The sequence below is a fragment of the Balaenoptera acutorostrata genome, chromosome 5, assembly GCF_949987535.1.
Source record: "Balaenoptera acutorostrata chromosome 5, mBalAcu1.1, whole genome shotgun sequence".
NCBI lineage: Eukaryota > Metazoa > Chordata > Mammalia > Artiodactyla > Balaenopteridae > Balaenoptera > Balaenoptera acutorostrata.
In genome coordinates, this window is record NC_080068.1 from 14,150,971 (window position 1) to 14,165,268 (window position 14,298).

The window sequence follows — 14,298 nt, forward strand, 5'->3', positions numbered from 1 at the left end:
TGTAAATGCTCGTCAGTTTCAGGTACACAGTAAGCCCTCCATAAATGATAGATACCATGACTGTTATATTTTTTTTTCTCCAAATCACATCTTGGAGAAAATTTTAATCCTGACTATTTTCTTTACAGTGTGTCTTGAAAATAATCTAATGTGTTTAAATCCAGAGATGATTTTTTTACTTTAACCAACTTAATACCTCTTTAAATCGAATTGAGATTTTAATAAACTCCCAAAATGGTTTCCACACAAAGAAAAGCAGCTAACATCTCCAATTTTAGAAGAGGATTATACAGAAAGACTCAGTATAACGACTGAGTCAATATTCCTGAGAAATAAACCTTGTTAAAGCGGTATCATATAAAGGAAGGTTCTTATCTATTTCTCTATTAAGGATTCCATAATTGCTACTATAAGGTGATCAGCTTCTCCTAGGTTCATTTACTCTGGATTTTATTAATTTAGTATAATAACATTTTATACATTTTACCATATGGTTCACAAAATTCCTAAAGACATGTGATGGGATTCTGTTACTGACTTTTAAATGCATTTTTATTAAAGAGCTAGAGATATTCCTCAGAAAGGCATGGCTAATAGAATAATCTCAGTTTTAGTCTACCTATATTCTAAATTTTTATTCCAAATTTTGTGATACTGCCAAAGTGTCTTCTCTGCATATGTGTCTTTATTCTTTGGATTGAAGCTTTTATGTATCCGGTGTTCTACTCTGCTTTGACTTTGGGGAAAGGTTACAGTTTGTTTTTTCTGGGAGGACAAGCTTCCAGCTACAAATCATTTCCTTAGTTGAATAGAACATCTCTTTCCAAGACTTTTCTCTGTTAGGTCCTGTATGATTCCTACTATGTACAGAAGGGCAAGATTGATTAATGACTTCATCCTCAGTAACCTGTAATCTTAATTATTATTCACAAGGCAAAAATGATCCCTACTTATTGAATTTTTACATTAAGGAAAGATATCTTAAGTAATACATATTCTTTACATAGAGTATATGATAGGCAAACCTATAGAAAAATTATGTTGTCAGAGAAAGGTTTTAGTGTACATAACATAAATGACCAACTTTCATTAAGAGTTTATTCTATCTTTTTACTTGCTATTATAAATAAGACAAATTATATATCTAAATATAAAAGAATTACAGATCAACAAAAATGTTGACTGAATTAACATAGCGATAAAAGTACAGAATGTAAAAGTTATTCGAAAATATTTGAGGTGTGTATGCTTTTACTCACTCTGATTTTAGTATCTATGTCTGACTGCAGGTAATCACACATAGCTTATTCTTTCCCTTCCATTTTCTACAATTGGTTTTAGAAGCCAAACATAGATTAGACTAAAGAAGTAAGAGTTATTTTCCTACTGTTTTTCTCCATAGCAGATAAAAAGGTATATATGAAATGCATCTGGGTATGTCTAAGGAATAATAAACCTGTTCATACATTTATTAAACCAAGTACAATGTACTGAGAATAAAAAACAAATATTTGGATCAAAGCCATTTATTGGCTGTATGCTATATGTTAGTAATACAAAAGTTCTGCAGGTATTACAATGAGTAAAAAGATGATTCTGCTAGGGGAAATAGGCAAGTAAGTGACTAAAAACTAGATTAATTCCCCCCAGATAATAAGTACTACCGGAAGAGCAAACTCATCATTGTTTGACAAGTGCTTTCTCAATTCTAATTTAAGGAAATTTAAATCAGTCAATAATACAGAAAATCATTTGTCTCCAACGGATATGGTTTTCATAAACTTTTTCCCCAAAGAAATTGTGTTTTAACTAAATAGGCCTGATCAAAAACTTGATACTGGGAATTCCCTGGTGGTTCAGTAATTTGGACTCTGCACTTCCATTGCTGGGAGCCCAGGTTTGATCCCCAGTTGTTGAACTAAGATCCTGCAAGCCCCATGGCGTGGCCAAAAAAAAGAAAACAAGGTTGGTACTAAAGTGAGAATGTATTAACTCTGATCAGTACTGAGTTGAATGGTCATCCTCTACCCCCCAAAAAAATGTGTCCATGAACTATCCCTTGAAACTTGTGAATGTGACCTTATTTGGTAGAAAGGCCTTTGCAGGTATAATTAATATAAGGACTTTGAAATGAGGTCAGCATGGATTATCCAAGTGGACCATATATTCAATGACAAGTATCCTTAGAAAGATGGTGGGACATTTGAGACAGAGAAGGAAAAAGATGAGATGGCTATATAAAGACCTTAGAAGCAGAGATTGGAGTTTCACAGGCACAAGCCAAGGACTGCCTAGAGCCACCAGAAGCTGGAAAAGGCAAGAAAAGATTCTCACCTAGATGCTTTGGAGAAAGCACAGCCCTGATAACACCTTGATTTCAGATCTGTTCTCTGGAACTGTGAGAGAACAAATTTATGTTGTTTTAAACAGCTGAAATTGCAGTAATTTGTTACGGCAGCCATAGAAAACAAACCATGATCTATTTGCCTTATTTTGCAAAGCATAGACAATTTTGAAAGTGTTTCATTCACTACAAAGATGAAACTGCATGCAGAAATGTCTATATGAATTACAGTAGGGAAACATTTTTAATTTTTTTTTAAAAAGCTTATGATATAAAAGAAGCTATTGGGGAAAGAAAAGACTATCTCTCATGTATGTACATATATGTTCAACTTCCTACTGCTTTCTAGAAGCCTTGAAGGCTTCCAGTCAACTTCAGAGACAAAAGCAACCATTGACTGTCCATAAACCATGGGTTTCAATTATTTATTACTGAATAACAAAACAGCCCCAATATTACTGGCTTGAAACAAAAACTATTTTATTTCTAAGTGTTCCGTGGGTGTGTTATTCAGCCTGGGCTCAGCAGGGGTGGATCAGCTCTGCTCCACATGGTGTTGACTAGTATAGCTCAACTGGGGCAGAGGATCCAAGATGGCATCACTCATGTCTGGGGCCGTGGTGCCAGCTGTTGGCTGGGGTCCCTTAGTTCTCTTCCATGTGGCTTCTTTTTCTTTCCACATAGTCTCTCATTATTAAGTATGCTAGCCCAGCCTTTCTTAAAAACTTGATCATTGGCTTCCAAAAATAAGAAAAGAAAAGCTGCAAGATCTCTTAAGGCCCAGGCCCAGGACCAGAATCATGTATCATCCCTTCTGCCTCATTCTATTGGTGAAAGCAAGTCAGAGAGCAAACCCAGAGTCAAGGAGAAGGGAATGGACTGTATCTCTTGATGAAAGACTGTTATACACGCACAGGGCATAGGAGGAAGTATCTGTGGCTGTCTTGCAGACAAATTATTATACAAATTATTATACAAATTATAATATTATATATTATCTGCTTTTTCTAATCATTTCCTTTGATGAAGTCTAATCCTTTCTCACAGACTACCTCCCATCATTAAATACTGAGCACTTATAATTTATATCAGTCTTTTGGGAATTACGAATATACTACCTAGTGGAATTTGTTGTACTTTTTACCTTTTTTAAAATTTTGTTGCTTTGTCATGTCAAAAAGATCACACACTCTTGGAGGAGATAGATGATGTTCTATGTTTCCCTGTACCCCATAACACCAGCACAGCAGGTTTTTAATAAATAAGTGTCTTCCTGATTATAAGTGTTGAGTGATAGGAGAATAATGTGCTTAAACTATTTACAGTGTTGTATTAGCGTCCACTAGATTGTTTATTGCTAAATCTCTTGCAGAATATTGTGATTAGTTAGTCCTAACCTTTTCCAAATACCCCTGCATTTTCCCATGCTTATTATATATATGTGGTTATAGGTAATGATTGCCAATGGAAGTATATATGGGGAATCATATTTAGGAATATTAATTTTAAAAGAGTAGTTAGAAAAACACATAAATCCACAAAGTAGTATCAACTCTTTTTTGAAGTATGCTAGCATTTTAAAACATGCCTGATTTATGGAAGTCTCAATTGCTTAAATGTTTGCAATAGTTTACCATGAAATAAAAATTGTATTCAAAGCTAGTCAGAATGCTCAGAGGCATAATCAATCATTTGATGATTCACAGTTACCCAGGAAATCCAAGCACTCGATCCTCATTTTGAGCATAAAGAGGGAGCTGGAAAGGAAGAATTACACAGTGACCTAGACCAAAGTGTCATGTCAGCATTAGCATCAGATAAACTGATTGCAGTGGCTGATTGTACTGCTCATAGTGAGAGGTATTTGGAAAATTTGAATGAGAAATCATCTCTTGTCCATCACAGGAATGACAGTTGGTATATATCCAGTCATATTAAACAATTGTAGAATCACAAAGCTAGACAGGATTTTCTGAGATTAGCTGATTTATCCCTTGCCTTGAGATAAAATTTGCATGCCACAAAACCCTCGAGGCACTGAAATTTAATTTATTCTTTGAGAAAAATAAGACCCATTCATGCATTCAACAAATATTTGTTGTGTGTGAACCGTATAGGTGCTTGGTATGCATCAGTAAATAAAACAGGCTAAGATCTTTGCCTTTGTGGGACTTGCAGTTTAATAGGGGGATATAAATGATTCCATGAGTTTCCCCTTTGTCAATAACAATAATCCTTATTTGATTTTATATATATTTTAAATTGATTTGCTATCCACAAAATAGACCCAATCACTAACAAGTTGTGAATTGTGAGGAAAGAGTTTGGAATTCATTTATATTAAGAAACCATTTCACTTTCAGATGAAAACACTAAGATTCAAAAAGTCTGATTCTTACTTGGAGTAAAACCTTCAAACACCCAATCCAATGGTTTTCATTGTTTGCCCGTTCTTTCAAAAACATCTTTCTTTCCCTACATTGACTTAGTTATAGAATGTATTCATACAATGTAGCACAATGTCCATGTATTTTAGTTATAAATCTATTGGTCCATGTGACAGAAACCCAAACTGAATAGTTGAAACAAAAAAGGGAGTTCTGTTATAAGGAAATTTCAGTTTCTCAACGACTCCAAAACATGAATAGAGCTAAAGTGGGGAAATGAGCACTCAAAACCCATTAGGACTGTTAATATGCCCCTTTTTGTATCATTCTTTGAAAAGTATCTTATTGATTGAGGTCAGATAGACCTAGTTGTTTCTGGGGCTAAACTGCCTGAGTTCAAATCTTGGCTATTTCACTTGTTAGCTGAATGACCTGGAACAGGTCAATTAAGCTCTCCAATCTCAATTTTCTCACCTATTAAAATTAGGATAATTATAGTAGCTACATGGTAAGATTACAGCAAAAACGTAAGTTAAGGGGTATCTGAGATTTGGCACAATGCTTGTCCTACAGGAAGTCTTCAGTAGATGTGATCTACCATTATAAAATGAGACATGTCAAGAGCTGAGCTAGGGAGAGCTGCGCTGCCACAGTGTGGGAGTAGTTGATTAAGACAGCAAGTCAAACATATACACTACCAAATGTCAAATAGATAGCTAGTGGGAAGCAGCCGCATAGCACAGGGAGATCAGCTCGGTGCTTTGTGACCACCTAGAGGGGTGGGATAGGGAGGGTGGGAGGGAGGGAGACGCAAGAGGGAGGAGATATGGGGATATGTGTATATGTATAGCTGATTCACTTTGTTATAAAGCAGAAACTAACACACCATTGTAAAGCAATTATACTCCAATAAAGATGTTTAAAAAAAAAAAGACAGCAAGTAAAATGAAAGTAAGAATTAAGGCTTTATTCACTACGCCACAGGAAAAGCAAGTCTATAAAAAAAAAGTCCTGGCTTCTGTAATGTTCACTTTTTCCCTACAGAATGGCAGCAGGCGAGAGTCAAGTGTATCAGCAGAGATGGGGTGCGGAGAACTGTGTTGGTGCCAGGGGAACCCCGCTCAAGAGGCTCCTGCAGTTTTGTGGACCTGAGTGGGGAGTGGAGGGGAAGGAAGAAAGGAAGGGCTAGGAATGGAAAAGTATTGAGTGTTAAGTTAGAATGAAATAAAGCGTCCTCAAGGTTACCCCTTTCTGTGAATAGGATGTTCTTGGCAGGATGTTCTCGGAGCCCAGGGCTCTGATAGCGAAGCTTCTGAATGGAGGCTCCTGGGCTAACAACACAGATATTACATAAAAGTGTGGTCCCCCAAAGGGGTCTGAGTTCTTGACTGCAATTCCTTTCAGCAGGCCTGTCAGGTAAAGCCTTTGTAATTGCCTAAAAATCATACATAGGTTTATGGCCAGGGGCTGGATTCTCAAGAGGATCTCTGTTCTTAAGAGGGCTTTCTCCTAAATGGACTCTGTTTCATCCCCTAAAGTTTCAACAGTTTCTATTCCATGGGTATTTTGTGGTTCTCTCTCTAATGAGATAGAATACATACATGCCTTAAAAGGAGACCTGGAATATAAGAAACGCCTATCATAGGTTACATATTACTCTTATTATTGCTACTGTTGTTCTTGTTGTTATATAATTGTTCAAATTATAGCTCTAATATGACCACTTATTCTATTCTCTACAGTTAGGTAAGATCATCATTCCTCATACTGAAGGCTTTTGAAAAGCATTCCTCATATTGAAGACTTTTAAAAAGCATTCCTTGATCTTTATTATGCAGAGCTCACCCATCTCTACCCAGGAAGAATGAGTGTTGCAAATCCTCCTCATTACAAATTAAAAAAAAAAAAAAGCTCAGTTATTAGCTGGCAGCACAGTGTCTTGGCTATATAATTGAGATCCTCATTTAAGGCATCATTTAAGAAACAGTCAATGATCACTGTAAGATGTATTGTTTCTTTTTTTTTTTTACATCTTTATTGGAGTATAATTGCTTAACAATGGTGTGTTAGTTTCTGCTTTATAACAAAGTGAATCAGTTATACATATACGTATGTCCCCATATCTCTTCCCTCTTGCATCTCCCTCCCTCCCACACTCCCTATCCCACCCCTCCAGGTGGTCACAAAGCACGGAGCTGATCTCCCTGTGCTATGCAGCTGCTTCCCACTAGCTATCTATTTTACGTTTGGTAGTGTATATATGTCGATGCCACTCTCTCACTTTGTCCCAGCTTACCCTTCCCCCTCCCCGTGTCCTCAAGTCCATTCTCTACTAGGTCTGCATCTTTATTCCCATCTTGCCCCTAGGTTCTTCATGACCTTTTTTTTTTTTTTTTTTTTTTTTTTTTAGATTCCATATATATGTGTTAGCATACAGTATTTGTTTTTCTCTTTCTGACTTACTTCACTCTGTAGGACAGTCTCTAGGTCCATCCACCTCACTACAAATAATTCAGTTTCATTCCTTTTTATGTCTGAGTAATATTCCATTGTATATATGTGCCACATCTTCTTTATCCATTCATCTGTTGATGGACACTTAGGTTGCTTCCATGTCCTGGCTATTGGAAATAGAGCTGCAATGAACATTTTGGTACATGACTCTTTTTGAGTTATATTTTTCTCAGGGTATATGCCCAGTAGTGGGATTGCTGTGTCGTTTGGTAGTTCTATTTGTAGTTTTTTAAGGAACCTCCATACTGTTCTCCATAGTGGCTGTATCAATTTACATTCCCACCAACAGTGCAGGAGGGTTCCCTTTTCTCCACACCCTCTCCAGCATTTATTGTTTGCAGATTTTTTGATGATGGCCATTCTGACTGCTGTGAGATGACATCTCATTGTAGTTTTGGTTTGCATTTCTCTAATGATTAATGATGTTGAGCATTCTTTCATGTGTCTGTTGGCAATCTGTATATCTTCGTTGAAGAAATGTCTGTTAAGGTTTTCTGCCTATTTTTGGATTGGGTTGTTTGTTTTTTTCATATTGAGCTGCATGAGCTGCTTGCAAATTTTGGAGATTAATCCTTTGTCAGTTGCTTCACTTGCAAATATTTATGCACATTCTGAGGGTTGTCTTTTCGTCTTGTTTATGGTTTCCTTTGCTGTGCAAAAGATTTTAAGTTTCATTAGATCCCATTTGTTTATTTTTGTTTTTATTTCCATTTCTCTAGGAGGTGGGTCAAAAAGGATCTTGCTGTGATTTATGTCATAGAGTGTTCTCCCTATGTTTTCCTCTAGGAGTTTGATGGTGTCTGGCCTTACATATAGGTCTTTAATCCATTTTGACTTTATTTTTGTGTATGGTGTTGGGGAGTGTTCTAATTTCATTCTTTTACAAGTAGCTGTCCAGTTATTCCAACACCACTTATTGAAGAGGCTGTCTTTTCTCCACTGTATATTCTTGCCTCCTTTATCAAAGATAAGGTGACCATATGTGGGTGGGTTTATCTCTGGACTTTCTATCCTATTCCATTGATCTGTATTTGTGTTCCTGTGCCAGTACCGTACTGTCTTGATTACTGTAGCTTTGTAGTATAGTCTGAAGTCAGGGAGCCTGACTCCTCCTGCTCCGTTTTTCCTTCTCAAGATTGCTTTGGCTATTCGGGGTCTTTTGTGTTTCCATACAAATTGTGAAATTTTTTGTTCTAGTTCTGTGAAAAATGCCATTGGTAGTTTGATAGGGATAGCATTGAATCTGTAGATTGCTTTGGGTAGTAGAGTCATTTTCACAATGTTGATTCTTCCAATCCAAGAACATGGTATATCTCTCCATCTATTTGTATCATCTTTAATTTCTTTCCTCAGTGTCTTATAATTTTCTGCATACAGGTCTTTTGTCTCCTTAGGTAGGTTTATTCCAAGATATTTTATTCTTTTTGTTGCAATGGTAAATGGGAGTGTTTTCTTAATTTCACTTTCAGATTTTTCATCATTATTGTATAGGAATGCCAGAGATTTCTGTGCATTAATTTTGTATCCTGCTACTTTACCAAATTCATTGATTAGCTCTAGTAGTTTTCTGGTAGCATCTTTAGGATTCTCTATGTATAGTATCATGTCATCTGCAAACAGTGACAGCTTTACTTCTTCTTTTCTGATTTGGATTCCTTTTATTTCTTTTTCTTCTCTGATTGCTGTGGCTAAAACTTCCAAAACTATGTTGAATAATAGTGGTGAGAGTGGGCAACCTTGTCTTGTTCCTGATCTTAGTGGAAATGGTTCCAGTTTTTCACCATTGAGGACGATGTTGGCTGTGGGTTTGTCATATATGGCCTTTATTATGTTGAGGAAAGTTCCCTCTATGCCTACTTTCTGGAGGGTTCTTATCATAAATGGGTGTTGAATTTTGTCGAAAGCTTTCTCTGCATCTATTGAGATGATCATATGGTTTTTATTCTTCAGTTTGTTAATATGGTGTATCACGTTGATTGATTTGCGTATATTGAAGAATCCTTGCATTCCTGGGATAAACCCCAATTGATCATAGTGTATGATCCTTTTAATGTGTTGTTTGATTCTGTTTGCTAGTATTTTGTTGAGGATTTTTGCATCTATATTCATCAGTGATATTGGCCTGTAGTTTTCTTTCTTTGTGACATCTTGTAAAAATAAAATAGTGTGTGTGTGGAAAAAAAAAAAAAAAAAGAAAAATCACTCGTTTAGAGGGTCCAACTGGCAAGTGAACTGGCAATTATAAAACAGGTCATCTACGGAAGTACTAAACGCTGCTGGGCACTCAGGAGGTACGTCCTCTCAGCAGACTCTTTGGAGGGAGTAAGATCTAGTTGATAGGCTTCAGTCATGCTAAGGTGGGAGGAGGTGCACAAAGGGAGAGAAATAAGTGTTACAGGCCAGAGACCAGGGTATCTGTAGACCTAAAGGTGGAAGAAAGCAGCAAAGTGCAGTGCCATAGATAAAGAGGCTACTGAATTGGACAGAGGAGAGGTTGACTCGTGGGATGATGGCTTTGGAGGGCAATTAACACCTAGAATTGACAATGTTGCCATACTTTAACTTAAAATCTATAAGTCCCTTTGATTTTGTTGACTACTGAGTAAAAAAAAGAAATACTATTGAAGCTAAAGTATTCATGTTTTCTTCATCATCAGGATGAAGAAAACATGAATACTTTAGCTTCAATAGAATTTTCACTGGAGTAAAGGTCAACTGGAGTTTCCTTTAAAAAACTCCTCTGGCCATGTCTTTCTTCTTAAAAATCACATTTTACACCCGCTGGTATTCCTTTTTTTCAAATACCCTTCTTGAGAATTTTCTGCTACTTTGAACATAACTCTAGTAATAATGTCATTAATAATAATAGTTAACATCTTTTGAGTACTTATAATGTACTAAACACTCTACTTGTATAATGTTATTTAACCTTCACTCCGCTCCCCAAAAATAAACAAAAAAAAGCCAACAACAACAACATGATGACTGTTAGGAAGGTTAAATAATTTTGTAAAGTTCCTATAGCTGGTAGGTGATAAAGTCTAAATATGAGCCCTACCTCCAAAGTGTAAACATTTAGGGACTGTGTTGTATTGCCTCCTACTCCATAAAAGCATAAAAGCTTAGGATCGTGTTACTATAAAACAATCAAAACTTCGTGGTGCTGAGAAATCTAAGTAGATCCTATTGCCTTTAGAGAAAACTCAAGAAATTCATAGTTAGTTATAAAGCAGAGAAATTGCTGCTCTCCTGGTGCTGTTTTTCATAATTAAACTCATGTGACTCTAAAAAAAAAAAAAACAAACAAAAAACCAACGGGTCCTGGGCTTTTGTTTGTTGGAAGATTTTTAATCACAGTTTCAATTTCAGTGCTTGTGATTGGTCTGTTCATATTTTCTATTTCTTCCTGGTTCAGTCTCAGAAGGTTGTGCTTTTCTAAGAATTTGTCCATTTCTTCCAGGTTGTCCATTTTATTGGCATATAGTTGCTTGTAGTAATCTCTCATGATCCTTTGTATTTCTGCAGTGTCAGTTGTCACTTCTCCTTTTTCATTTCTAATTCTATTGATTTGAGTCTTCTCCCTTTTTTTCTTGATAAGTCTGGCTAATGGTTTATCAATTTTATTTATCTTCTCAAAGAACCAGCTTTTAGTTTTATTGATCTTTGCTATTGTTTCCTTCATTTCTTTTTCATTAAAGAACAGAAATAATCTGATCTTTATGATTTCTTTCCTTCTGCTAACTTTGGGATTTTTTTGTTCTTCTTTCTCTAATTGCTTTAGGTGTAAGGTTAGGTTGTTTATTTGAGATGTTTCTTGTTTCTTAAGGTAGGATTGTATTGCCATAAACTTCCCTCTTAGAACTGCTTTTGCTGCATTCCATAGGTTTTGGGTCGTCGTGTTTTCATTGTCATTTGTTTCTAGGTATTTTTTGATTTCCTCTTTGATTTCTTCAGTGATCTCTTGGTTAGTAAGTAGTGTGTTGTTTAGCCTCCATGTGTTTGTATTTCTTACAGATTTTTTCCTGTAATTGATATCTAGTCTCATAGCATTGTGGTCGGAAAAGATGCTTGATACGATTTCAATTTTCCTAAATTTACCAAGGCTTGATTTGTGACCCAAGATATGATCTATCCTGGAGAATGTTCCATGAGCACTTGAGAAGAAAGTGTATTCTGTTGTTTTTGGCTGGAATGTCCTATAAATATCAATTAAATCCATCTTGTTTAATGTATCATTTAAAGCTTGTGTTTCGTTATTGATTTTCATTTCAGATGATTGGTACATTGGTGAAAGTGGGGTGTTAAAGTCCCCTACTATGATTGTGTTACTGTCAATTTCCCCTTTAATGGCTGTTAGTATTTGCCTTATGTATTGAGGTGCTCCTATGTTGGGTGCATAAATATTTACAATTGTTATATCTTATTTTTGATTGATCCCTTGATCATTATGTAGTATCCTTCTTTGTCTCTTGTAACAGTCTTTATTTTAAAGTCTATTTTGTCTGATATGAGAATTGCTACTCCAGCTTTCTTTTGATTTCCATTTGCATAGAATATCTTTTTCCATCCCCTCACTTTGTCTGCATGTGTCCCTAGGTCTGAAGTGGGTCTCTTGTAGACAGCATATATATGGGTCTTGTTTTTGTATCCATTCAGCCAGTCCATGTCTTTTGGTTGGAGCATTTAATCCATTTACATTTAAGGTAATTATCAATATGTATGTTCCTATTACCATTTTCTTCATTGTTTTTGGTTTGTTATTGTAGGTCTTTTCCTTCTCTTGTGTTTCCTGCCTAGAGAAGTTCCTTTAGCATTTGTTGTAAAGCTGGTTTGGTTGTGCTGAATTCTCTTAGCTTTTGCTTTTCTGTAAAGGTTTTCATTTCTCCATCAAATCTGAATGAGATCCTTGCTGGGTAGAGTAATCTTGGTTGTAGAGTTTTCTCCTTCATCACTTTAAATATGTCCTGCCACTCCCTTCTGGCTTGCAGAGTTTCTGCTGAAAGATCAGCTGTTAACCTTATGGAGATTCCCTTAATGTGTTATTTGTTGTTTTTCCCTTGCTGCTTTTAATATTTTTTCTTTGTATTTAATTTTTGATAGTTTGATTAATATGTGTCTTGGTGTGTTTCTTCTTGGATTTATCCTGTGTGGGACTGTCTGTGCTTCCTGGACTTGATTAACTATTCCCTTTCCCATATTAGGGACATTTTCAACTATAATCTCTTCAAATATTTTCTCAGTCCCTTTCTTTTTCTCTTCTTCTTCTGGGACCCCTATAATTCGAATGTTGGTGCGTTTAATGTTGTCCCAGAGGTCTCTGAGACTGTCCTCAATTCTTTTCATTCTTTTTTCTTTATTCTGCTCTGCAGTAGTTATTTTCACTATTTTATCCTCCAGGTCACTTATCCGTTCTTCTGCCTCAGTTATTCTGTTATTGATTCCTTCTAGAGAATTTTAAATTTCATTTATTGTGTTGCTTATCATTGTTTGTTTGCTCTTTAGTTCTTCTAGGTCCTTGTTAAACGTTTCCTATATTTTCTCCATTCTATTTTCAAGATTTTGTATCATCTTTACTATCATTACTCTGAATTCTTTTTCAGGTAGACTGCCTATTTCCTCTTCATTTGTTAGGTCTGGTGGGTTTTTACCTTGCTCCTTTATCTGCTGTGTATTTCTCTGTCTTCCCATTTTGCTTAACTTACTGTGTTTGGGGTCTCCTTTTTGCAGGCTGCAGGTTCATAGTTCCCATAGTTTTTGTTGTCTGCCCCCAGTGGCTAAGGTTGCTTCAGTGGCTTGTGTAAGCTTCCTGGTGGAGGGGACTGGTGCCTGTGTTCTGGTGGGTGGGGCTGAATCTTGTCTTTCTGGTGGGCACGTCCACATCTGGTGGTGTATTTTGGGGTGTCTGTGGCCTTACCATGATTTTAGGCAGCCTCTCTGCTAATGGATGGGGTTGTGTTCCTGTCTAGCTAGTTGTTTGGCATAGGATGTCCAGCACTGTAGCTTGCTGGTCGTCGAGTGAAGCTGGGTCTTGATGTTGAGATGGAGATCTCTGGGAGATTTTTGCCGTTTGGTATTACGTGGAGCTGGGAGGTCTCTTGTGGACCAGTGTTCTGAAGTTGGCTCTCCCACCTCAGTGGCACAGCCCTGATGCCTGGCTGGAGCACCAAGAGCCTTTCATCCACACGGCTCAGAATAAAAGGGAGGAAAAATAGAAAGAAAGGAAAAAGAAGATAAAATGAAATAAAGTAAAATAAAGTAAAATAAAATAAAGTTATTAAAATAAAAAATAATTATTAAGAAAAAAAATGTTTAAGTAATTTAAAAAAAAACAAAAACACAGACAGAACTCTAGGACAAATGGAAAAGCAGAGCTATACAGACAAAATCACACACAGAAGCATACACATACACACTCACAAAAAGAGAAAAAGGGGAAATATATATATATATCATTGCTCCCAAAGTCCGCCTCCTTATTTTGGGATGATTCGTTGTCTATTCAGGTATTCCACAAATGCAGGGTACATCAAATTGATTGTGGAGATTTAATCCGCTGCTCCTGAGGCTGCTGGGAGGGATTTCCCTTTCTCTTCTTTGTTCGCACAGCTCCCGGGGTTCAGCTTTGGATTTGGACCCGCCTCTGCATGTAGGTCGCCTGAGGGCGTCTGTTCTTCGCTCAGACAGGACGGGGTTAAAGGCGCAGGTGCTTGGGGGCTCTGGCTCACTCAGGCCGGGTCGCCTGAGGGCGTCTGTTCTTCGCTCAGACAGGAGGGGGTTAAAGGAGCAGCTGCTTCCGGGGCTCTGGCTCACTCAGGCGGGGGGAGGGAGCGGTACGGAGGAGGCGGGGCGAGCCTGCGGCGTCAGAGGCGTCATGACTTTGCAGCAGCCCGAGGCGCACCATGCGTTCTCCCGGGGAAGTTGTCCCCGGCTCACGGGAGCCTGGCGGTGGCGGGCTGCACAGGCTCCCGGGAGGGGCGGTGTGGAGAGTGACCTGTGCTCGCACACAGGCTTCTCGGTGGCGGCAGCAGCAGCCTTAGCGTCTCACGCCCGTCT

The 14,298-nt window shown here is 37.3% G+C and overlaps 1 protein-coding gene across 2 annotated transcripts in view; it reads left to right on the top strand.

Moving 5' to 3' along the window:
- The window catches only part of GRID2 (glutamate ionotropic receptor delta type subunit 2), a 1,428,522-nt gene that overhangs the window by 1,026,486 nt on the left and 387,738 nt on the right, over positions 1 to 14,298 (top strand). The window lies entirely within an intron of this gene.